Below are 24,032 nucleotides of genomic sequence, written 5' to 3' on the forward strand. Positions count from 1 at the left end.
CATTGAACAGAATGGATGCAATGATTAAACCATAATTACATACTGTAGCTACAATTATTTGCAAGGGAAAAGTACATGTAACAAATAAAGGAATTATTTAAGCATAAGCATATGGAGGAAAGAAAAAAATTACTTAGAATGAGTAAATGGAGAAAGGATCAAAATATGTGGAAAGAAGTGAAAATGAAGCAGTTCAGAAATGTTTACATGGAAATAATTGGAAAATTAGAAAACATCAGTTGCAACTCACCAAACATAGCAAAACTCTCTTAGATGAGATGTTTTATAATGGAAAAATTATGAAAATGGCAGGACTAAATGTTTGCAGAGTGAATGAATCAGTGAAAGCCAGATGCCTTGAAGAGACCAGAGCATAGTATGTGGTTACAAGAAAACAACCAAACTAAACTCAAAGTTTACTGTAAAGCTCATTTTATAATTTATCATATTTAAGGTGTTAAACCTAACAGCTTGTCTTCTCTTTAACAACAGCAAAAAAGGAAAGAATAAGCAAATACCAGTATTTGTAAATTAATTAGCAATGAAGACTTCACAAAAACAGGTACTTGATAATAGTGGGAAATGGGAAACAGTAATATTCACTTTTCCGGAGTTGATGTATTGCTGTGTCATCACCAGGCAGGGAAGGGTGATGGAGAACTTTTGGAGAACAAGCGGCCAGGGTAGGGATAAGAACTGGGGAGTGAAGGAGAGACAAAAGTGTCAACCATAATAACTGGACCAGAAACAACATCAAAAACCAGGAAGGCACAATAAGGAAAATATGTCTTTGGGTTGATACATAAGCACTGGTGGCAAGGTGGAAAGGATTTGACAGCCTTAGCAACTAAATAGTTAAAGGATAATCTGATCTGAACAAAGATGCTTTGGTATTTTTTTAGAAACTCTAATGGGGTGTTTCTTTCATGACTATCACCAAGAATCCCAAATATCTTTCAAAAAATTTTTGGGGAGGTTGAGATCTCAACAGATTTACAGATTACACACTGTACAACAATTGGGTACTTCCTTGTATAATCATTAGGGTTTTATTTTCACTTCATTTCACTATAAAGGAGTAAATATTTTTATCTGTATTTGAAAAGCAGAGTGACAGAGAAGGAGGGAGTGATAAAGAGTTCTTCCATCCACTGGTTCAGTCCCAAATGGCTGTATAGGCCAGGCTAGGCAAGCTGAAACCAAGAGCCAGGGACTCCAGATGGGGCCATCTGCTGCTGCTTTCCCAGGTGCATTAGCAGTGAGCTGGATCAGAAATGGAGCAAATGGTACTTGACCCAGTGCTCCAATATGGGATATAGGGTTGTAGGCGGTGACTCAACCTGTTGTGCCACAATACCAGCCCCAAATGAGGACTTTTGAATCAGAACAGGATTCTGGTCCATAGATGTGAAGGAGTTAAGTTACCAATAGATGGCTATTAGCTTCCAGGTGCCCCAGAGTTGTACCTACCTATGAATGTACTATTCTTTAAACTGACTTCAATTTGCCTGATCCCTGGAAGTTGTACCTAGTTCCAAAGGGAGCCATCTAGTCGATGGTGAAAGTCACTTCTCCAGACCCTGTTAATGTTCATAACCTGCTGTCAGTTGCCACATTCAATAAAGCCAACAAGATTTGTATCCCTAAAGCAATGACAGAAACAGGTTTAGAGATATCTCAACTGCCCTGTGCCCTGTGGCTATTATACTTTACCTTCCTCAGATGAAGACCACACATGGCTAACCTCCTGTATCTCATGATTTAGAAGGTCTGGCAGCTGTGGGTGGAAGAAAAGCATTCAAGCTGTCTGCATTGCCTCCATTTACTGAGGCTGGAGAGCCTGCAAAATTAGAGCTTCACTGTGGCTCCTTCTGGTGTGTGGTCGTTTTACAATTTGCCAATTTCTTGCAGTGCTTTGGATTGCTACAATCTTATCATTTTCAAAAACTCATCATTACTTGTTCTCTTCGTGTTGATCATTTGTAGTTACAAGGAAAACCTCCCTCTGCTTTTAATCTCACACTGGGGCAGGGTTTCATGTTTTACTTTTCAAGTACACTTCCACAAAAGAGAAGTAAATAGGCATTCTGATTCTCTCAAAACCAGAATGCTATCATAACTTTTTATCTTTCATCACTCTAAACTCAAGGGTAGATAGAGAGGCGTTTTCTTTCTCTCATACCAAATTACTATTAAATATAAGTGTTGAATTTGAATTGGCCGGGCAAAGAGGCAAAGAAGCTAAAAAGAACTCCTGAATTGTCTTTGTCAACAACTGCTAGCATAAAACTGAGAAATGTTTCTGAAAGGGTAATGCTACATCTTCAGAAATCATATGTGTGTGTGTGTGTTCACATATCTACCTATGTCTCATCCATATATTAACCTAAAGTTTGCCTGAATTATTGGAGGTTATGGAATAAGGTATTCAATTAGCAAGATGACAGTCAAGGTAAAGCAGACTTGAGGGACTTTAAAATATTTGGCCTTCTAATGGAAGTTTAACTCTAGTAAAGAATAGTGTCTAATTTGAATTCTCTAGTTGTTTTGCAAAAATTCAGATTTGGGGCTGGTGCTCTGGCACAGTGGGTTAAAATCCCTGCCTGCAGCGCTGGCATCCCATACGAGTACCGGTTCGAGTCCCGGTTGCTCCACTTCCAATCCAGCTCTCTGCTATGGACTGGGAAAGCAGTAGAAGATTGTCCAAGTCCTTGGGCCCCTGCACCCAGGTGGGAGACCTGGAAGAGGTTCCTGGCTCCTGGCCTCAGATCAGCTTAGCTCTGACCATTGCGATCATTTGGGGAATGAACCAGCAGATGGAAGACCCCCTCCCCACCTCGGGCTCTGCCACTCTCTGTAACTCTGTCTTTCAAACAAATAAAATAAATCTTTAAAAAAAATTCAGGTTTTGTTTTTGAGGAATAATTATGTAGCAGCTGGGGTGACCCTTTCCTTTTATGACTGTGATCCTGTAGTTTGGACCCACTCAAGAAAACTTGTTTTGAGGAAGTTTTGTGATATTATGGATACAGATAAAGAAGTGTGTGTGTGTGTGTGTGTGTGTGTATCAGAGTAGCCTATAGAGTTACAGTGGATGGGCTTAGAAGTAGCTATTTTGGGCTGTTATTTTGATCAAAAAGAAAAATTAGTGATGAATGTGGAAATTAATAAAACTAGAAAAAACTACTGTTCATCTTTGAGTTTTAATATGACAAAGGGCTAGAAGAATGTATGATGTTTGATAAAATTTGAACTTGTGAAGGTAGATTTCTTAAAGCTCAGAAAATGTGTTAGTATGATTCTTTGGCCAAAGAGGGTAAAAGAGTAGTAACTTGGGTAACATGAGAGTTTCTGTTAAGAGGAGCTAATGAGACGTTAAACAAAATTCAAATGACTAAAGAATAGAAACATTTTACCTAAGGAGAGGAATGTAGCATCTCAGGTCCTCCCAAATGAGTTCTGTATATGTAAGAGACATGGAGAGAGGTGCATGCTCCTGACACTAGAGTGACCTGGTCTCACAAAATGGGGTGGGGACTTGATGAAGACCGTAAAGCAATAATGTAGTGTTCTTGAAAAATAACTGTTCACCTTTTAAAAATATTGAAGAAAGAATAAGAAAAAACAAAATTCTATTTTCATCAGATATTGTGCATATTAAGTGTGACAAAAAGAAAGCCATTTGCCCTCTTATTTTCATCCACATCCAGGGAAATAATTTCATTTTATGTTACTGCCAGGGTTGGACAGGCTGTAGCCAGGAGCCAGGAACTCTATCCAGGTCTCCCACTTGGCTGGCAGGAGCCCAAGCACTTGGGCCATCATCTGCTGCCACCCAGGATATGTTGGCAGGGAACTGGATGAGAAGCAAAAGAGCTAGGAGTTGTACCTTCACTGTGATATGGGATGTGGGCATCACAAGCAGTGGCTTAACTTGTGAGCCACAACACCTGCCTGAAGAATAATTTCTTTAATGAAAATGGCATAATAAGCATTATTGCGATGGAACTGAAGATAGTGAAAGAGGCAGCTCCTCACACTGAAATGTGTGGTGTGGAAGATACTGAAATAACTTGCAGGTTCAATTCTGCTCAATGCATGTATATTTTGACTGCATCCAATAGCATTCTTTGTTTAGCACAGTGAGCTATTCAGATAGAATAACATGATTTGGAAGCTGCCATTTCATACTGGGCACTTACATGTTTGGGTGCATGTAGGAGGTTGGAATTAGGATTGGGAAATGAGCTTGCTGTTGGATAATTTTGTGTTTGTGTGTCAGGGCTGGCTGCCTTTTGCCCATATAGCTCCTCTGTCCGTCTGGTAGGAAATCTCATATATCTTTATGTCTGCACTTTTCAGTGAATTCAGTAGCTGTTCTATTTTTTTTCAAAGGAAAGATTTTATATTCTTGTTATCAGCACCATTATATTTAAGTAGGCTCTGATTTTTCTTCAGTTTTTAATTGTTCGCACAGAAAATATCAAGTTTAATCTTTAAGAATCTGAGGTAAATGGCCCAGAATTATAGTTGGATTATTCTGATTTGAGTCTGGCCATTGACTTGACATCTTCATTCGAGATACAGATTAAGCAAGAAGCAAATGAAGTTCTGGAAAGAATGACAATTCTTCAGTTCAAGAGTTAACCATCTAGGAAGAGCTCCCCTCTTGTTAGACTTGACGTTGTTAGACTAAGAGGTTGTTGCATGAGTGTACACAGCAATGAATAAAACAGTGCAGCAAACCAGAGACCACTGAACTTTATATCTCTACCCAGCTGCAGAATTTATGGTTATGCTTGCCTTTGCACCTTCAAATATTTCTCAAGTATTTAAGGATTCTCACGTAAATATTGCTGTAGTAAGTATCATCAACATTTAGTAGCTATTTTTTCAAGAATAACCAAGTGACATTATTATGGTCGGTCATCAAACCAGGGGAGGTGTGGAGGAGGCCAAAGTTGATCGCTGCAGTTAAAGACGATGGCTATACAGATATACACAGCAGGGTTTGTGCCAAAGAATATGTGTGTTTTAACATATTTGCAACATATTTGAGTTTTCCATCTGCTTTTGCTATAGTGTTCTTCATACATTCCATTCAGGTATCCCTAATGAGAGTTGGCTTAGTTGTATTTACTTCATAGATGAATTTTGAAAGTCATATGTTTGTTTCTAAAAACGTGTGTGGATTTTGTATTCAGTTAAAATGATTATAAAAATAAAGAATGTTTTGTTCTTGTCCATTTCCCAGCTATCTTAGGAGATGATCAGCAGTTCTCATGCTTTAGTGTTTATAAGAATTATCCAGCATATTTGCTGAAAATGTGAATTCCTCGTCTTTGTATTCAGTTCTATACTCCAGATCCTCATTAAGTGAATGTCAGATGGGGTCTGGAAATACATACCTCAGAATATTGGTTCCAATGTGGTAATTCAAGTAGCATGCCATGAGAAACTTGGCTCCAGGATGCAGCTCTGGGATGTCCTGAAACCTCATCTTGATAAGCACCTCTCTAAAGGCAGCAAGAGTATTCACAACAGATATGAATAGTCCACTCTTCAGCTTTCCAGTCCATATCTGCCCTTCAGGCACTCTGTAGTCAGCTCTGAATCCCTTCTTAATTTCTCATAAGCCCCACATTTCTTTACTTTCAACGTTACCAGTGCAGGTGTTCTCTTAGCCAGTACCTGAACATAGCAGACTCATTTTCGAATGTTATTGATTCTTCCAGACTTTTAAATGCTACCTTCTCACAAAGGCTTTGTCTTTTCCTACCCACTCAGTTTACCATGAATGTTTTCCTGACCTCTTCCTTGATTCTGGTCTTGTTGCATATACATGTCTTGCCCCTCCTAATTCAGCCCAAGTCCCACAAGGGGAGTCCATGTCAGATAAATCTGTCCTTTGACTGAAGTGGGTGCTCAATAAATAGTGGTTGAATGGATGACTCTATGAGAAAGAGCAAGCAGAGCTGAGAAGAAGGAGAACCAGAAGAAAGACAGCTATTACTTAGTTCTGGTAATGTGATCAACAGCAGTATGTTCCTTTCCTTTAGAGATGTTTCTCTTAATACGGCAGAAAGAAAATCCAAAAATAACTATCACAATGATGCAATGAAAAATGGGTATTTGTCACCATAAAATCTACCATACAAAGGGTGAACCCCAAAGTAAACTATCTAATTTAGTTAATGATTATATGTCAATATTGTAACAAAACTACCAAACTAATGCAAGATGCTAATGATAGGGGAAACTTAGAAACCTTGTACTTTCTACTCAATTTTTTCTGTAAATCTGAAATTACTCCCAAAATAAAGCCTATCAATGCAAAAAAACAAGCATTTGGTAATAGAAGATAAAAAGCAGAAGCCAGGTGAAATGGTAAGAAATTAATGCAATCAACAGAATTCAATCAGTGCTTGTCATGAGTAGTATCTTAGGGTAGGAGAGTGGGGCCTGGCTTGTTATGATTGAGAACACTCTTTCATGATTGTTTATCCATCACACTTCTAAAGAATTCTTTGAACTCAGTTTTATCATTAGTGAAATGAGATTTTCCTGTTTAGAAACATGATAAAACATAACTATCAACAAGCAAGCATGAACCTTATAATCAACATTGCTCAAGAATTCACCTTGTTACAAATTAGAGAAGAACTGGTAAAGTAAATGTGTATTTGTGTACCTATAAGGGCAGAGGTGAAACAGAGCTGTAGGGAGGATAACTCTTACCAAGGGGTTTAAAGAATACCTTCTTTGGGATGAGGAGACATGCTGTAACACCAGCCATTCATGGTTTGACAACAAGAGTGATGAGAGAGAAAGCAAGGAGAGAGGAAGCAAGCTTCTTTGAACTGCGTTTACAAGTATTCAGCAGCTCATTTTAGAGGAAAAAATAACAGTTTTCAATTTATGTACAGAGCATTTAAATGATTCAATGTAGAATATCATATTGCAAACTTCTTCAGAATTATACAGTCAGCATAATGTGGAAATTTGAATTGTTTTGTCTTAACTTTTATCAGGATTCTTTGTCCCTTATTTAGTATTATAGCAATACAGGATCTGCCTATGTTTTGCTGCTAAGCCATTTTCATGTATGTTAATATACATAAAATTAAGTATACTTTGTATGCAATTCTCTATAAATAGAAAAGAGATATTTGCACCCAGTGTTTGTATCTAGTTTTTTCTTCCTCTATGGAGATGGAGAATATCATATGTAGTTTAATGAGAGTGCTTTGTGTCCACACCTGGACAAAGTAAATGATTGTGTGTTCTCTCAGGGCAAAAATTCTGCATGTACTTGACTCAGGCCAAGTATTTTCAACAACCAAGTCAGCACTATAGTGCAGTACAGTGTTTTCCAAGAATGAATGTGTAGATATACAGTCTGGGAATCATCTTAAGACTCAGATTTCTGCGTTAGTGGTTCTGGGAAGGGACCTGAGATCCTGCATTTCTTACTTTCCCTGGTGATGCTGATGCCCCACAGCAGGGGTGCAGAGGAGATGCCACCTGTCCACCACATGGCCATTACCTGATCTAATATGCATCTTTTCACACCTCATAGTACACTGTAGATCCTCCAGAGATAGAGAGGAAATCTTATTTTTTTCACTGATTCGTTCAGATGCTCTAAGGATTTATATCTTGTATTTTTACCTTCTGTCATAAAGTGAGTGGTTAGAAGATGTTGTTATGAAACCCTCTAAATACTGTACACACTACAGTATGTGGGGAGTGTCAAGGAGATTGTGTGTAGCCAAGTAATACATTTAACCACTAGAGAGAAGACTTCTTTCCTTTTCCAGAAAGACAAATTAAGGGCAGCAAAACTGGGACTTGGCTACTTTAAATAGCAAACACGGAGTTCTTCGTGATCACTTTTAAAAGGTAAACTGATGATGAGCTGGTAATTAAAATCGATATTTTCATGTGGTTACAGATGATTTCTCAGTTGTCCATCCCTAAGAATTTTCTATCTTCTGCAAATTTTCTCAAGATTTCATGACTAAGCTTTTTTACAGACAACACAGGATACCTTATTTCTTTTGTTAAACTTACTTAGCCAAAATAGATTGATCAAAAGATTGACTAAAAACTTCAAAATTTCCTTGCTGGGTGAATGCTTCAACCTGTAATAAGTGCTTTGACGAGAGAGTGGAGCTGAAGTGAGGGGCAGGGAGAAGGGAGAGTGAGAATAATGAGAAGAAAAAGACAGCTTCAGCTGAGGGAATTCACTCTGGAGGGGGAAAATGTGTCCTGCTCCCCAACCTTGCAGGTAGCATGTTTGGCTGCCACAGGAGCACATTATTTGTTCTTTTTCCCTGACACTGAACTAAAGAATGCATTGTGGGAAAACCCATCCTGACATATGACACAGTGCAAAGGAAGATCACAGCATGAGGCAGCATCAAGGGGTTGACATGGCCTTGATGCACTCAGGCACAGCACGGGGTCTCCGGGATGAGTGGCTCTTCCAACGGAAGCCCGGGTGCAATTTGCACAATTCTCCTGAGAGCTCCCAGTGAAGCCCCCAGCCCCTGTAAACTGGGCCAAAGAGGAGAGCAAAGACCCTGCCCCCTGCCTGGAGACACACAAAGGGAGGCATTTCAAAAGGGGCTTAGTTAAAGGGAGGAAAAATTATACACAAATATTAGAGGAAAATTGGAATGGATTTGAAAAAAGGGTCCAACAGTAAGAATGAAAGCAAAGGGGATGGGAAGAAAATCGAAAGTGCAAGGAACTGGATAGCAAAACACGTATCAAAGAGATGAATTCAACTTTCTTTCTCTGTTCTTTTAGTGAAAGAGAGAGACCCTCGGGAAGGCTACAAGTGAACCTGATTTGTTTTGGTTAAAGAGCCTTTTTCCTCTTCTAACTTTTTAGCAGTTGTCCACATCCAAATGAAAGTTTGCATAAAAAAAAAAGAGAAAATCCAGCAAGCCCAATCAGCGTTTCTTTTTATTCTGTATCTGAGCAAAAGACTGGTCTCCACCCATTCTCCCTTGTTGCTCCTGCTTATCATAATATGCCAATTTTTGTTCATCAAATTTACATTTCAAAATTTCTGTATTGCTGCCATACATTAATTATTAATCTTCCACCAGTCCCTTTTGTAGGAGCATTTTACACTTTGATTTCACTATCCTTTCTCTGGAAAATAAGCTTTAATCATGACCCCTTTCTGGTGGGTATTTTCTTTTTCTCATCCTATCAAGAATTTATCCTACATATATACCAGATATGTACTTAGAAAAGCCTCATATATTCGTAAAAAAAACAGACTGAAATACCTTGAAATCAGGAATGACCTTTGTTTTCCAGAGCCGGTGAAAGCTCTTTTGAACAATTCTGGGTTATGTTACAAAGTGTATACTAAGATTTAATTAGGGATAGGGTTAGGGTAGTAAAAAATTAACTGATTTTATTTTGACTCAATTGACCACCTGTCTACTGCTCAAGGCAACCAAAACTATCAGTTGAATTGTTGGTGTGGCCTCGGCTCATACCTGGAGGTTGCTTTAATGTCGCTTATTGATATATTTCATACTTCAGCAGATGGAAAAGATCAAACTTACCATTTCAAGTTATATTCCAATATGACTTCTTCATGTTTTTTCCTAACTTGTTGCTTTTTCTAAAATTGACTTATAACCTATGATAGCTGTTCTGAATATTAGATAGGGGTCCCTTATGTTTTTAAGAATTTGATAAAAGCGTTGGGAAACACACACATGTATCTATGTATATATATGTATATACACACATACATGTGTGTGTGCTTCATATGATTTCAAGGGGGTTTACAGGGCCCTTGAAGATTTTTCATAGACCCTTTAATTTCTTGAATGTTAGATCAGGAACTCATGATAGTGATATAGAAGTCCCTGGGTTTTACTGCCTCCTTTCTGTCCTCTCTTTACATGAATCCCAGCTGAAGTTTGCGCTGTGTTTAGTATCACATATAAATGCTCCCAGCATAAAATGTGTGTCAGTGCCTTAGTTTAGAGGCTGTGCAGAATTTTGAATGCCAGCTTTATTATTCCTTGGTGTTGCAGCTGGATTTACTTGAAGCTATATTCTACTTGTGGTCCTCTTGATTTAACTTTTTGTTGTTGTTGTTGTTGTTAAGCAGTGTGTTTGGTATTGCAAAATACAGTTGAAGGGTTGCAGCTCATGGAGGTAAAACAACCACAAATAAGAGGAAGGTGAGACAGCTTTTGTGACTTCTTGCTATGACATAATTACGTGACCTTGAGTAAGTCATTTCATCTCCCTGGGCTTCAGTTTCCCAATAACTACTGCCACTCAGTTCATGCTATGTGCTGGCTAGGTGCTTAACATATATTATCACATTTAATTCTTACAGTGACCCTGGGACATAGCTTCTATCAGCCTGAATATGAACCAAGATGTATTCAATTGAAGAGTTTAAGGTTTAGTTGCTCTTCTACTCTCTGTTTTACACAGCTTACTGTGTAAAATGAGACAGTGGGACTCTAACCCAATTCAAATGTTCAACAACTCTGGTAAAGACAATTAGTATGACCATTATGGAAAATAGCTTAGAGCTTTCTCAAAAAACTAAAAATAGATATACCATGAGATCCAGTTATTCCACTTCTGCATATAAATCCCTGAACATATATCTGAAGGAAAAGAGATAATCATATCAAAGAGATACTTGCACTGCTATGTTCATTTAAGAATTATTCACAATAGTCAACACATGGACTCACATTATGGATGAATGGATAAAGAAAACGTGGTTACATGCACTTTGGAATGCTATTCAATTCTAAAATATATGATACCTTACCCTTTGCAGTAAAATGGATGGAATTGGAGGGCATTATGTTAAGTAAAATAAGTCAGAAGTACAAATATCACAGGTTCCCTCTCATCTATGGAAGGTCAAATAAGTTGATCTGAATGTCGAATAGTAATTACCAGAAGCTGGGAAGTGTGAGTATAGAGGGGACGGAAGGAGATTAATCAACAGGTACCAAAACACAGTTAGCTAGAAAGAATAAGTTGGGAGCTTAGAAATCATGTAGGTGGCAGGGGCCCAACCACGTGAGCCATCACCTGCTGCCTCCCAGGGTGTGCTTTATCAGGAAGTAGAAATGGGGAGCAGAGTTGGAACTCAAACTCAGGTACTCCAATATGAGACATAGCAGCACCAGGTGGAGTCTTACTGTTAGACCAAACATTTGCCCCAGACTTTGTGAATTTTAACTTATTACATGCCATTTTTTTCTGTTTCTGAAAATAGTCTTGCATATATTCTCAGATGCATTATGGATTTTGTATTATGTAGAATAGCGTGATCCTTTTAAGACTTGCTTTTTTCTTTTTTCTTTTTTTAGATTGTTTGGAGCAAGGCTCAGTCTAAGGCTAATTATTCCCCACTACAGAGGCAAAGCCCTTTCTTTGTCTCTACCAAATGCAGTGTGAGTTGTGAGGATTTTTCAGGCTGTTTGTAGGAACAGACATTATTGCTGGCCATATATGAGTTCTGGGCAATGTTAACTATCATTCTTTTATATGATTCTTTCCTAGAAAGCATGTAGTTTTATCATATACATTCAGGGGTAAGTACTCTGTACTCAAGGTGGTGGTTCCTTGCCAATCACAGACTCTCTCTCTCTCTCTTCTCTCTCTCAATTCAGAGGCTGTGATTATGCAGGAAAATGGCACTTGAAAGATGGATGTGCTTTCTGTTGGTGTGGAAGAGACTGCAAATTTTCTAGGCAGAAGGTTTCCCAGAAAATATGATACAGAGGCCTAAAATAACCATCTAAGGAAATCCTTCAAAAGATAGAAGACTCATCAGTTTAAACTTAAGTTTCTTGTGATGTGAAAACTGGCAGTGCTGTTGGAAAGGTAGGTTAATGCCTTTTAGAACAGCATTCATCCTAGGAAATGAAATTTAGCATCAAGTTTATATATTTAACTAATATTTCCTAAGGGTCTACCTGTGTTAAAAATTCCAATAATGAGTAGAAAAAACACCTGGGTTTCTGTCTGTCTCAAGAAGCTCATCTGTAGTGCAGGTGCTATAGGTGGAGCAAAGCACAGATTCAAGAGTTTTTAAAATTTTTCTTCTTAGAGAATAGAGATCACTGACTGCTTTTGTAAAGAGGACTGGTGAAATGAGGGTGACAATTTAGGAATAATTTGCAAGTTGTATGTTGCATACATAGGACAGGGGAGCACCTAGAGAAATCAGTAAGGAGAACATTTCAGCATTAGATGTGAAAGGCTTAGATGGGGATAGTGGGATGTGCAAGAAAGGATCAACAACAAGAAAGAGGAGAGTAGACTGAATTTCAGAAGAGACTTTATATGCAAGGTGAAGGCAGGAGCAGCCCAGGATGACTTGCAAGTTTGAGGAGGCTTGATTGATAGAATCCTGGTACCAGAAATAGAAATTGAGATGACAGAAGAGGAGCTTGTTTTGGAGTGAAGATGACAAATTTATTTTTAGGTGTATGAGTTTTGAAGTGACAGTGGTATACCAAAGTAGACATGTACAGCTGTTGGTTGAAAATAGGGAATTCTAATGAGAGTTCAGGGTTCAGGTTATAGATTTGGGGATTATCTAAGGAAGTTATATTTTAATTCACTCATTAATTTATCCATGTATCAAGTGATTTATGTCACCAGTTTGTCAGATGCTGAGCTCAGGGTTGGTATGTAATGACACAGATATATGGTCCCTGTCCTTGAGGAGCAGGTAAATAGGTGATATGATACAGTCTAATGAAGGATATGGTAGCTAAGCCTGCAGTAGAATAGCTAGGACAATGGAGTGACACTCAACTCACAGTGGAGAATGCTGGGAAAGCTTCCTAGAGAAGGTGCTGCCTGTACTGTATCTTTTTTTAAAAAAAGATTTATTTATTTTACTTGAAATTCAGTTTCACAGAGAGAGAAGGAAAGAAAAAGAGAGAGAGAGAGAGAGAGAGAGAGAGAGAGAGAGGTGTTCCAGCCATTGGTTCACTCCTCAATTGGCTGCAAGGGCTGGAGTTGTGCCAATCTGAAGCCAGGAGCCAGGAGCTTCTTCCAGGTCTCCCACCTGGGTGCAGGAGCCAAAGGCCTCGGGCTGTCTTCTACTGCTTTCCCAGGCCATAGCAGAGAGCTGGATAGGAAATGGAGCAGTCAGGACTGGAACTGGCATCCATATGGAATGCCAGCACTGCAGGTGCTATACCACAGCGCTGGCCCCTGTACTGTGTCTTAGAGTAAGTAGGGAACAATCAGGCAGAGACTCAGAAAAGGGTATCACAGAGAGAATGGATGGCATGTAAAAAGGTCCAGAGGCAAGACAGAGAATGACATAATTGGGATCTGGTTGGAGTGGAAACCAGTGAGAGACACACTAGGTAAATCTGGAGGGGGAGGTAGAAATTCTAAACTATGGAGGGCTTTGTAGGGTGCTTGGTAACTTTTGGCTGCCATGGAGGCAATTCAGATAAAGGTGTTCAAAGGCAATGGGCTGCATCCTATGGGTAATGTGGTTCTATGACTAATTTAAGCTTAAATTTGGACATCTATAGTTGAGATGACTGTGACCACCTTGGCCATAACTGCCATCTTGCTCACTAAGTGACCCTGGAAGTTATCCCAATCCCTGTAGTATAAACAAAGTCTTTAAGGTGATCTAGCGCTCTTATCTGACACCTGAAATGTCTCTTTTAAATGTTGATGTTTCTTGAGAAATTTCAGGCATATTCCAGTTGGACACAATTCCCCTTTGTCTATAAAACCCTTTTCCTTTTGCCTCATGACTTGGGGATTCTCTCACACTTCTGTCTGCAAGTCTCTAATAAATTGCATTACTTTTAATTCTGGTCTGTCTGCTCCTTTCTCTGGTCTCATGGCACTCTTTTCCTTTGGAGGGTGCTTCTTTTATGCAAGGTTTTTCCAAAACAGAAGCAATGTGGCTAGAAAAGTGATTTAGAAAGAGTATTCTAGCACCAGTGTGATGAAGTAATTAAAAAGGCTATAGGCTGAAGTCAGGGGAACTAATTACAATGCTACTTTACTTAGGAAGGAGAAGAGAAGTAGGTCTGAATGAAGTGTCAATTGGGATGGAGAAAAAGTGATAGCCCAAAAGAGTAAAGAATTATGATATGCAAGGTTTCATGACAGATTAAATGCAAGAAATTTGAGTTTGTGGTTTATCAGCATTCTAGTGATTGTTGAGTCATATGAAAGGAAGAGAGCTACCTCAAGAAGTGCAGTGATTAAAAAAATGGAATCTATCTGGGTTGACATCTTTGATAACCTGATCCCTGTCACTGGATTTTTTTTTTTTTTTGAGTGAGGGGGTATGAAGAAATTTCTGAAGATAGTGGTTTAAAATTAATATTGCTATTTAAAGGGGGGTAGGAAAAGGACAGGAATTAGCAGAGGAAGTAATTGAAGTAAAATGAGAGTTGTGCAATGTCACAGAGGCTCAGTGAGTGCTCAGTGGAGAAAACCTGCTCTGTAGTGCTGTCAAGGAGGACAAGGGCCAGAGGATAACATCCAGTGTGCAGTAGGAGGTGACGCAAGGTGATGCCAGTCACAGCTGTTTTAGTAGAATGGTAGAGCTAGCCAAATAACCTGGGTTGGGACTGAGAATATGCTGAGGAAGTGGATGTGGGATGTGTATATTAAAACCGTTACATAACAGTGAGCTTCAGCATGCCTACTCATCCGAATTAAGGCAGAATCTCACATCTTAAATTTAGTTCTGATAGTTTGTGAAAAATAGGCAAAATCAGAAATAGAACCAACTATGAATACTACAGTAGAACACGAGCATAATGGTGTTTCCTGGAGGTGTTTTCTACAATATTAAGCACACTTGCCAGGAATATTTTATGGAAAACCATCATAAATAATAAGAATAAACTCCCTCAAGAGATTGAATGCAGTTTAAATCAGACCTTGCATCATCAGTTTTCTGTTCTGAACTATTCCAGGTTCTTTTGATCAAGCCTTTTGTCACTTCATGGTTTCATGACAGAGATTTTCCTTAGCTAAAAACTTCTTCTCTGCTCTTTGACATGTTCGTTGATTTTCTGACCCGTTGTAAAGCCTATTCCTTCTATGTGAAGCAGCAGATGGCAGAGTCACAGACTGGTGAAAGGCAGGTGGGGTGGGCAGCCAAGAAGTGTCAAGGCTATGCCCTCTAGTTGTAGCTGAGAATGCTTGGCAGATACCCAGACTGTGCTAGCTCAAACACCTGATGCTCTTCTCCGCACCTCTAGGCTCACGTGACTTCTTGCTCTGGAATATGGTCTCATGTAGAAGAAATTTTTTTCTTTTCACTTGTTTTTTCCCCTTCTAGTTTCACACTCTGAGATTTGTAGTGATGTGAATTATCTGATAATATTGCTGGTTTAAAAAATTCCAACTATGTCTACAGACCATTTTTAAGTTTAAAGGAGTTTTTTTTTTTCCCCATACTTGTCTTTATTGGAGCCTCAAGAAAAAATCCTATAAAAGCAATGACTTCATGTTGTATAATAAATGGAAAATACACTAGGAATAAAACAAATAAGCAAATCAACAAGTAACTTCTGTTCTTTATCAAGACTACTGAATAATAAAAATCTGACCAAATGCATTGTATGAATCCAATTCTGGGCTTGCAGTGGAGATTATAAAGGAGTTAAAAAATCTTTGTACTATATAATTTTGGGAAATTAATTGGGGAATATCAGGTTTATGTAACAAGAAGTGAATATAGTGTTGACTGTTTTCAACAAATACATCATAAAAATATTTAGTAATTTAGAAAATAAAAAAAGCAAAGCAAATATTTCAAAATTTAATTCCCTTTACCCTGGTTTTAGGTTTAGAAGTCAGTTTTTTATGGTGGTGACAAATTTAGATACACACTCATTCTCAACTCTCGGTGTAATCATGACAAAATTTTCAGATGAAAAATAAGTCAGAGTATGTGTTTGGCAAGTCAAGACACCTAGAGGGGTTGTGGAACAGCTATTTGAAAATACATGTAGAACATAACTGCAGTTAAGTGGATTTTATCACTGAGTAACCAAGGTTTTCTCCTTGGAGAAAATGAGCATAATAGGAAGTGGGGTCTTACTGATATGTTAGTTATTTTTAAATTAGTTCATTACCCAAATGTCCCGATTAGGGCTGGGTCAGGCTGAAGCCAGGAGCTAAGAATTCCATAGGGGTTTCTCACACAGGTAGAATATGGGTTTTCCATGTGAGATAGTATCTGAGCTATCATCTAGTGCCTCCCATGTGCATTAGCAGGAAGCTGGATCAGAAGTGTTGTACTCAGCACTCAAACAGGCACTCTGACTGATGCGGGATGCAAGCATCCCAAGCAGTGGCTTAGTCCACTGTATTGTAACACCACCCCAATATTTTGTTAATTAAAAAGAGTCTTTCCAAAGAGATTGAGTGGTTCAGAGAATGGTGATAAACCAGAAAAACTAGAATCAATATATTATAACTGACTAGAAATAATTAATTAATATAAAACAAACCAAATCAAAAGTTAAAATTCATTGCTGGATGACATTTTTGTCCCATGATCATATATCATATATGTTTTTCAAAAATATAAAATATAATCAAATCATTAGCTTGTCATTGATCATTTTAGCTTTTCCCCAATTAAGTCTGATATATATTCAATAAATGAGCACTTTTAGGAGAAGCCAGGTTGTATTCATAATTTGTTTAAGAGAAATCTTCAATTTCAATTCAATATTTACCTTTTTTGATATAGATGATTCTGCTTCTTTTCCTTAGAAAATAAAAATACATGAATTTCTCTTGACACAAATTACAATCATACATCATAATATTTCTGTGGTATGTTTCACTCTCTTGTTTATGTGCTCTTAAAATTAACTAGATAGCTTCAAAAGAAAGAATTCTAGTTTAGGGCTCAAATTAAGACCAAATAACTGTAAACAGTGTTTGATTCATAAAAATAAACAGCACATATGGGCTTCTGCTGCAGATGTTACACCCTAGAGTGTGCCTGGATTTCTGTTCAGCTAAATAAGAGCAGTGAAATCATGTAGATACATGGTAGTATAAGAACATCAGTCATCGTGGAAGGCACTCCATCTATAAATAAGACAAGGGTATTTGCAAGTAAGCTTTTCTAACCTCTGAAATGACAAAGTAATAGTTATATTTCTCTTGGCTCTATAGAAAAACAACCTCCCCTAATCCTACTGGTACCCATTCTCTCCCACCCTTAGTCCTCAGGGTGTTTTGTGCCTGTCCAGAGCACTGCACACATATATATGCCTTTTCTGGTGGGAAAGATAAACAATGGACATTTTATCAAACACTTGATATATGTTATGCTCTTTTACATACACTCAGTTACTGTGTACAAATAGTTTAAGAAACCCACCAAGCCCCAATATTTGCATTATTTCTAATACAGCCAACACTCTATGCAGAATTTAACAACTGATTTGCAAAGTTCATTTAATCCTTACCATAACTCTTGCTTCTGCAAACTCCATTGTATGCCTACTTTAGGTTTGATGAGTAGGTGTCATTACCCATATTATTCCAAAGGAACTGACCTTGAGAGTCCAGTTCTTGTACAATACCATGAAAATTTAAATTCTGATCTACCTGATAGCTAAGTCTTTCCTGAACAGAAATTATGGGACAGCCATGTACTAAGCTTCAAAATTTTTTTAAAAAAATATTTATTGTATTTATAGTTTTTAAAGATTTATTTATTTTACTTGAAAGTCACAGTTACACAGAGAGAGGAGAGGCAGGGAGACAGAGAGAGAGAGAGAGAAAGAGAGAGAGAGAGAGAAAGAGAGGAAGAGAGGTTTTCCATCTGCTGGTTCACTCCCCAGATGGCTGCAATGGCTGGAGCTGCACTGATCTGAAGCCAGGAGCCACGAGCCTCAAGCCTCTTCTGGGTCTCCCACATAGGTGCAGGGGACCAAGGACTTGGGCCATTTTCTACTGCTTCCCCAGGCCATAGCAGAGAGCTGGATCAGAAGTGGAGCAGCTGGGACTTGAACCAGTGTCCACATGAGATGCCGGCACTGCAGGCTTTTGCTTTACCCACTACACCACAGTGCTGGCCACCATTTATTGTATTTGTTTGAAAGGCAGAATATGAGAGAGAGACTCCATCTGGTGGTTTACTCCCCAAATGTCTGCAATAGATGAGGCTGGGCCAGGTCAAAGCCATGAGCCTGGAACTTCTTCCAGGTCTCTCATTTGGGTACAGGGGCACAAGCACTTGGGCCATCTTTCACCAATTTCCTAGGCACACCAGGAGGGAGCTGGATCAAAAGTAGGGTGGTCGGGACTTGAACCAGTGCTCTTATGGGATGTCAGTGTGCTCACAACACTGGCCCTGAAGCTGCACAGTTAACTGTCTTCCTTATATGGCCATGAGCCTGCCTTCACACTAACAGGTAGGGGATGAAAGAGACCAGTAGGAAGTAAAGAAATCTAGCAGGGTCTGATCACAGATACAGTTTCTAAAATGTGAAAACCTCATAAGCTCAAACTTTCATGGAGATTCTGGCATTTTCAATGAGAAACTTTGTTAGCCATAAATGCATATGAAGTTCACATTCCCTTAAAAATGTTTTGTTAAAAAACCATCAGGGCCAAAGCAGGCTGGAGGTAAGAACCCTGGCTGCAGATGTTGTGCAGTGACAGCACTGGGTCAATATTTCAGGAATATCACAAGAACTCACCAACAGTAGGGAATACATAGTTTTGTTTTACAGATGTACTTGCTACTGCAAGATATTGAGTTTATTAACCTTGGATTCTGGTCTGGTTTCAAAAATGCTTGAGTCTATAGATTAAACCTGATACAAGGTAAAATACTTCAACATAAAACCAACTAATAGATGAAGAACTCAGGGATATCATCATTCCTCATATTGGCTTGGTTTTCTAGAAGTAAAGGCAAACAAAGATGTTGGTTTTTAGAAATTTCACTTTTTGACAATTCATAATCCACTTGTTTGTTTACAGGGATAAAGAATGAAAAATTATTTTTACAGCAAATTTAGTAGAAATTTATTTTGAGTCTTGTGTGTAGGTTGCACATGATGCTTATTAGGAGTAGTATCAGTCCCTTCCAGATTACCTTCTTCCTTGCAGATCTCCTCTTACTCCCTATCAAGTGGGGGGATAGGAGACGCATGTATTCAACTCATTTTATGAAATATATGTAATCCCATTCATCTGAAAGGTTCACATCTTGACCCTCTACAAGGACAGGAAGCACAACATAGTAAACGGCTTTCGATCATCAGATCTTGCAGATAAACCCTGGGCAGCTCTCATTCCACTACTCATTTCACTACTGATGAGGATGATTTCAATAAGCAATAATATACTCTAAACTGTAGATACAAGTGAGATTGATAAATCCTGCATGGAAGATTTATTTTTATTTATTTATAAATTCATTTGTACTTCTGTATATCTTAATTGGCTGCTTTGGACCTTGATTACTCTTGCATTAGAGATGTTCCACAGAGCTGTTTTCCCAGAGTGGAACATGATATGCCATGAGTGGTATGGGAAGTAAAGGAGACTTGGGGAAGCAGTCATTTCTAAGCTCAGGATCGATGTGGGGCTTGGCTCTTCTGAAAGGCAGATTTTTTGGTTAGCTACTACAAAATTTTCTTGTATGAAACAATGTTTTATTATTCTTAGGTAGGAAGTCTGATATGAGCTTATGTGTGTGTGGCAAAGGCCTAAAGAGTTGACATCTAGGTCCAGCATATGCATCTCAAATTCATCCCAATAACCTCCCAGGGGCAGCCCAGTATTTGCATCCTGCCCTGCCCCTTCTACCTTCTACCTGCCAGGTGGGAGTCCCCGCCCCTTCTGCCTGATAATCTTCCAGGTGCAGCCCAGTACCTGCATTTCAAATATCCTGCTCTGGATCCTGATCCTCCAGGGGGTCCTGCCCATCCTTCCTCTAACTGGGGCGGAGCCAGCCAGGCTTCCCCTTGTCTGATAATTTCAAGGGGAAAACTCAGATAGGAATTTTTCTATTTACATCCAAAAAGTCTTTTGTTTCAGGAGGAGAAGATGTGGGAAGATAAGACCCATCCCCTTAACTGGCCCCCCAACCCGGCCTCAACCAGACTGTGCGCTCAGCCCTCTGCCTCTATGCTGAGCCACCCACCTGGCCTGGCCAGGTGTACTCTCTCACTCAACCATGTAACCTCACTCTCCCCCAGTCTGAGCGACTGGGCATTCTCTCTCAGGTTCTGTCTGGAGAGGTGCCCATCCGTTCCTACGGGTGTCCCTACCCTAATAAACCTTGCTATTTTACTTTCCACTACTCTCTGTCTTACACCTGAATTCTTTCTTGCTCAAAGACAAGGACCCTTGTCATTCTCTGCTAACAGAATGACCAAGCTCAGTGTGTCATGCAGCTGTAGTTAGATGCAGCCAAGGACTGAAGCATCTGAAAACTCTGAATTTCTGAGACATCTGCACGTCCATGTCTGACACCTTTTCTGGGAGTGCTGGAATAGTTAAGCTGGGCACATCTCTTTCACCATGCAGTCCCTCTATCTGGCTGGCTTAGGTTTATTCAAAGCAAATGGCTTCAGAGTAGCCAGATCCTATAAAGTTATCATCTTTCCTCAGAGACAGAATTCTAAGAGGTCTAGATGAGAGTTGTAAATTTTATGATTTATGCTCTGAAGTCATATAGCATCACTTCCGCTATATCCTGTGGCCAAAAGTGAGTCCCAGTTTCAAGAGAAGGAAATTTACTTAAGAATATGAATCTAGGAGTCATGTTTCATGGTGCAACCAACTTTGAAGACTAGTACCCACAGCAAGACAAAGATTTTTTTTTTTTGAGAATTTCAGGCTGAACTGAGTTTTTGATACCTTTAATAGTAAATGCCCACAATGATACTGAAGGGGTCTTCAGACTGGAATAAGTGTTGTGGGTCCATTCTACAGCCATAAATAACATATGATGCCTGATAAATCTTTAAAAAAGAGGTATAGGGACTGTTTCAGTGGTGAGTAAAGATTTGTTCCTTTGCTGCAATTCACTATTTCAGAACTGGACAAGGCGACAATCTAAGGGAATTGAACTGACAGGTTCTGCAGGAGAAACCTGTACCCATAGACAAGTGTATAGCCCTCCCACAGTCCTATAAATAGGTAAGTCCCTATTGTGAAGGTCATTACTGATAGTATTCATATTAATAAAGTTGGATATATAGAACTGAAGATGTTTCTCTGATTATGGTTCACTTGAGAACATCCATTCACATTTCAGTGTGGAGGAACTTATCTCTGAAATCAGCTTGCTGACACCTTGTATCACCCTTAGCATTCTGAGTGTGTAAGGTACCAGATGGACAAGTTATATGTGGGGCAGAGGAATGAGACAAGTACTGCCCCAGATGATGTCTTTCCAATTCTCTCATGTCCACTTTGTCTCTTTCCTTTGTGTGGTTCCTCTTCAATTCCCCTCCTCCTTTCAAATTTAATAGTAATAACCTTAAGAAAAACAGGGGCCAGTGTGATATAGCACATAAATCTGCCACCTGTAGTGCCGGTATCCCATATGAGCACCAGTTCATGTTCTACCTGCTCCACTTCTATCTCTCTGCTCATGGCCTAGGAAAAGCAGCAGAGGATGACCCAAGAGAATGGGCCCCTGTCACCTGGTTCCTGGCTTCAGCCTGGCCCAGCCCTTGGACACTGTAACCATCTGGGGAATAAGCCAGGAGATGAAAAATCTCTCTGTATCTCCCTCTTGAAAATAAATACATAGAAGACAAGCAATGAATAAAACCATAATAGTAGCAACAATAGAGAAGGAGCCACTGAGGAAGAATTCCATGTATTAGGAGTTGTACTTAAAGGAAGGGTAACACTATACATTTATGGTTTCTGGACATGTTAACCCAGATTAAGTTAATGCCAAGAAGTTAGTTTTTTTTTTTTTAAGATTTATTTATTTGTTTATTTGAAAGTCAGAGTTACACAGAGAGAGGAGAGGCAGAGAGAGAGAAAGAGATTTTCCATCTGGTGGTTCACTCCCCAATTGGCCGCAACGGCCAGAGCTGTGCCAATCCAAAGCCAGGAGCCAGGAGCTTCTTCTGGGTCTCCTGCATGGGTGCAGGGGCTCAGGGACTTGGGCCATCCTCCACTGCTCTCCCAGGCCATAGCAGAGAACTGGATTGGAAGAGGAGCATCTGGGACCAGAACCAGCACCTAAATGGGATGCTGGCTCTTTAGGCCAGGGTGTTAACCCACTGCGCCACAGCGCCGGCCCCAAGAAGTTAGTTTTAAAATCAAAGAAACAACCAGCTTACAATGGTCTTGGTAGAGTAGGTGAAGTAAAAATCACCTTAGTGAATACATATCATATCCAGTCTCTTAGGTCCATGATTTCAGAAGACAAAAGTAAGAGAAAGGGCAAGGGGCAGAGGGCAGCAGTGAAGATAATGATGGGAGAACAGGGACGAAGCATCAAGAAGAAGTCCAGAGAAATCTGGGAACAGGCTACTCTGGGGAGGTCGATGGAATAGAAAACTATATGCAAAATTCACAGCATAGAAATAGAGAGAAGATGGGGTTGTCAGGGGTATTGTGGGGTAAATATCTTAACCTTGGCAATACAAAGAGAGGGTCAAGGGCAGCTTGTTCTTCCATCATAGCTTGGAAGCAAAATCCTTATGAATTGGGCTCATCCTCACTATTTTTTCCCCAGGCCAATATGTTTGCTGATATGATTGTGTTATATGTTCCTACCTGAAGAAAAATGTTTTTCACAACAGAGTCATTTCTGAAAATTGCTTTTGAATTCTGTTGTAACCAAGAATATAAGAAGTCATGATTCACATCATGGCTTTGGAGTCATAGCCTGGCTCTACCACTTACCAATGCTGTGACCTGACTTCAGTTTCCTCATCTATAAAATGGGAATAGCAGCAGAACATGTGTCATTTGGTTGCTGTGAGGATTTAACGGAATATGAACAGAAAGTCTGAGCACATCAATGCATGACCTCAGCACATAGTAGCTAGTATTATTGTGATTCTATTGTTATTAACAATAATAACAGAGTTCAAGGTTGTTTCTTCCCATTCTTTATTATTTTATGTTCCTCCCCTTCCCCAAGGATGTACACTCTGACTGGAAAATCAAGTGTATTTCTTTGCCTGGTACTGATGTTAATAAAACACTTTTGAGAGGCCACAGATGAAAGTGTTTGGATGTCGAGGCAATATACTCATATATACAGGTTAAGGCACATAAAACTTTTCCATTTTTCTGCCTCCCAGTTAGTTCTAATTCTGGACTCCACTGCTCCTGATTTGTGAATGAAAGAGTTTTTGATGGTCCACTAGGCTGCTGGATGAAGCTGTACTTAAGTTACTTACATGCAGAAATAAACTTGTCTGCTATCCTCGTATCCTTCCTCTACAACGGCACACGCCTACTAATTACATTATTCTCAGTGACTCTCCAGAGTCCTCTGGATAACAAGTAGAAGCAGTGTTATAGGACATATGCTTTTACGCTTTATTGGCCACTGTTACCGTGGCCTAACACAGAAGCTGAACAAACAACCCAGACCCAAATGTGAAAACCCACCAATGGTCAATTGCATAAAGTCTGAATTTGATTAGAGTGCCATTTCCCTGCCCTTTCTTCTGTGCTCAGAAAGAAAGCAACAGCTCTGAAACCCCTGAGATTCTTCTTGATTTAAGTCCTGGGACATTCTAACCAAAAGGTAATGGATAGGAGAAACCAAGCTTATCAAATTTTCCTTAGGATCATTGGTTTGTTACTCTCGTGGTAATTAGCCAAGTTCAGGCCAGCACTCCTGCAAGCCATAGGAAGTTGCCAGAAAGAACCACCAGTAAATAACTCAGTGCTTTGGAAAGCTGCCTTTCATGCACTGTGGTATTGATTTAGATGAGATCTAAGAAGACTGTAGAAGTTCACAGGGTGAAGGAAGAGATTGGGGTTACTTT

The sequence above is a fragment of the Oryctolagus cuniculus genome, chromosome 5 (genome assembly GCF_964237555.1).
Source record: "Oryctolagus cuniculus chromosome 5, mOryCun1.1, whole genome shotgun sequence".
NCBI classification, from domain to species: domain Eukaryota; kingdom Metazoa; phylum Chordata; class Mammalia; order Lagomorpha; family Leporidae; genus Oryctolagus; species Oryctolagus cuniculus.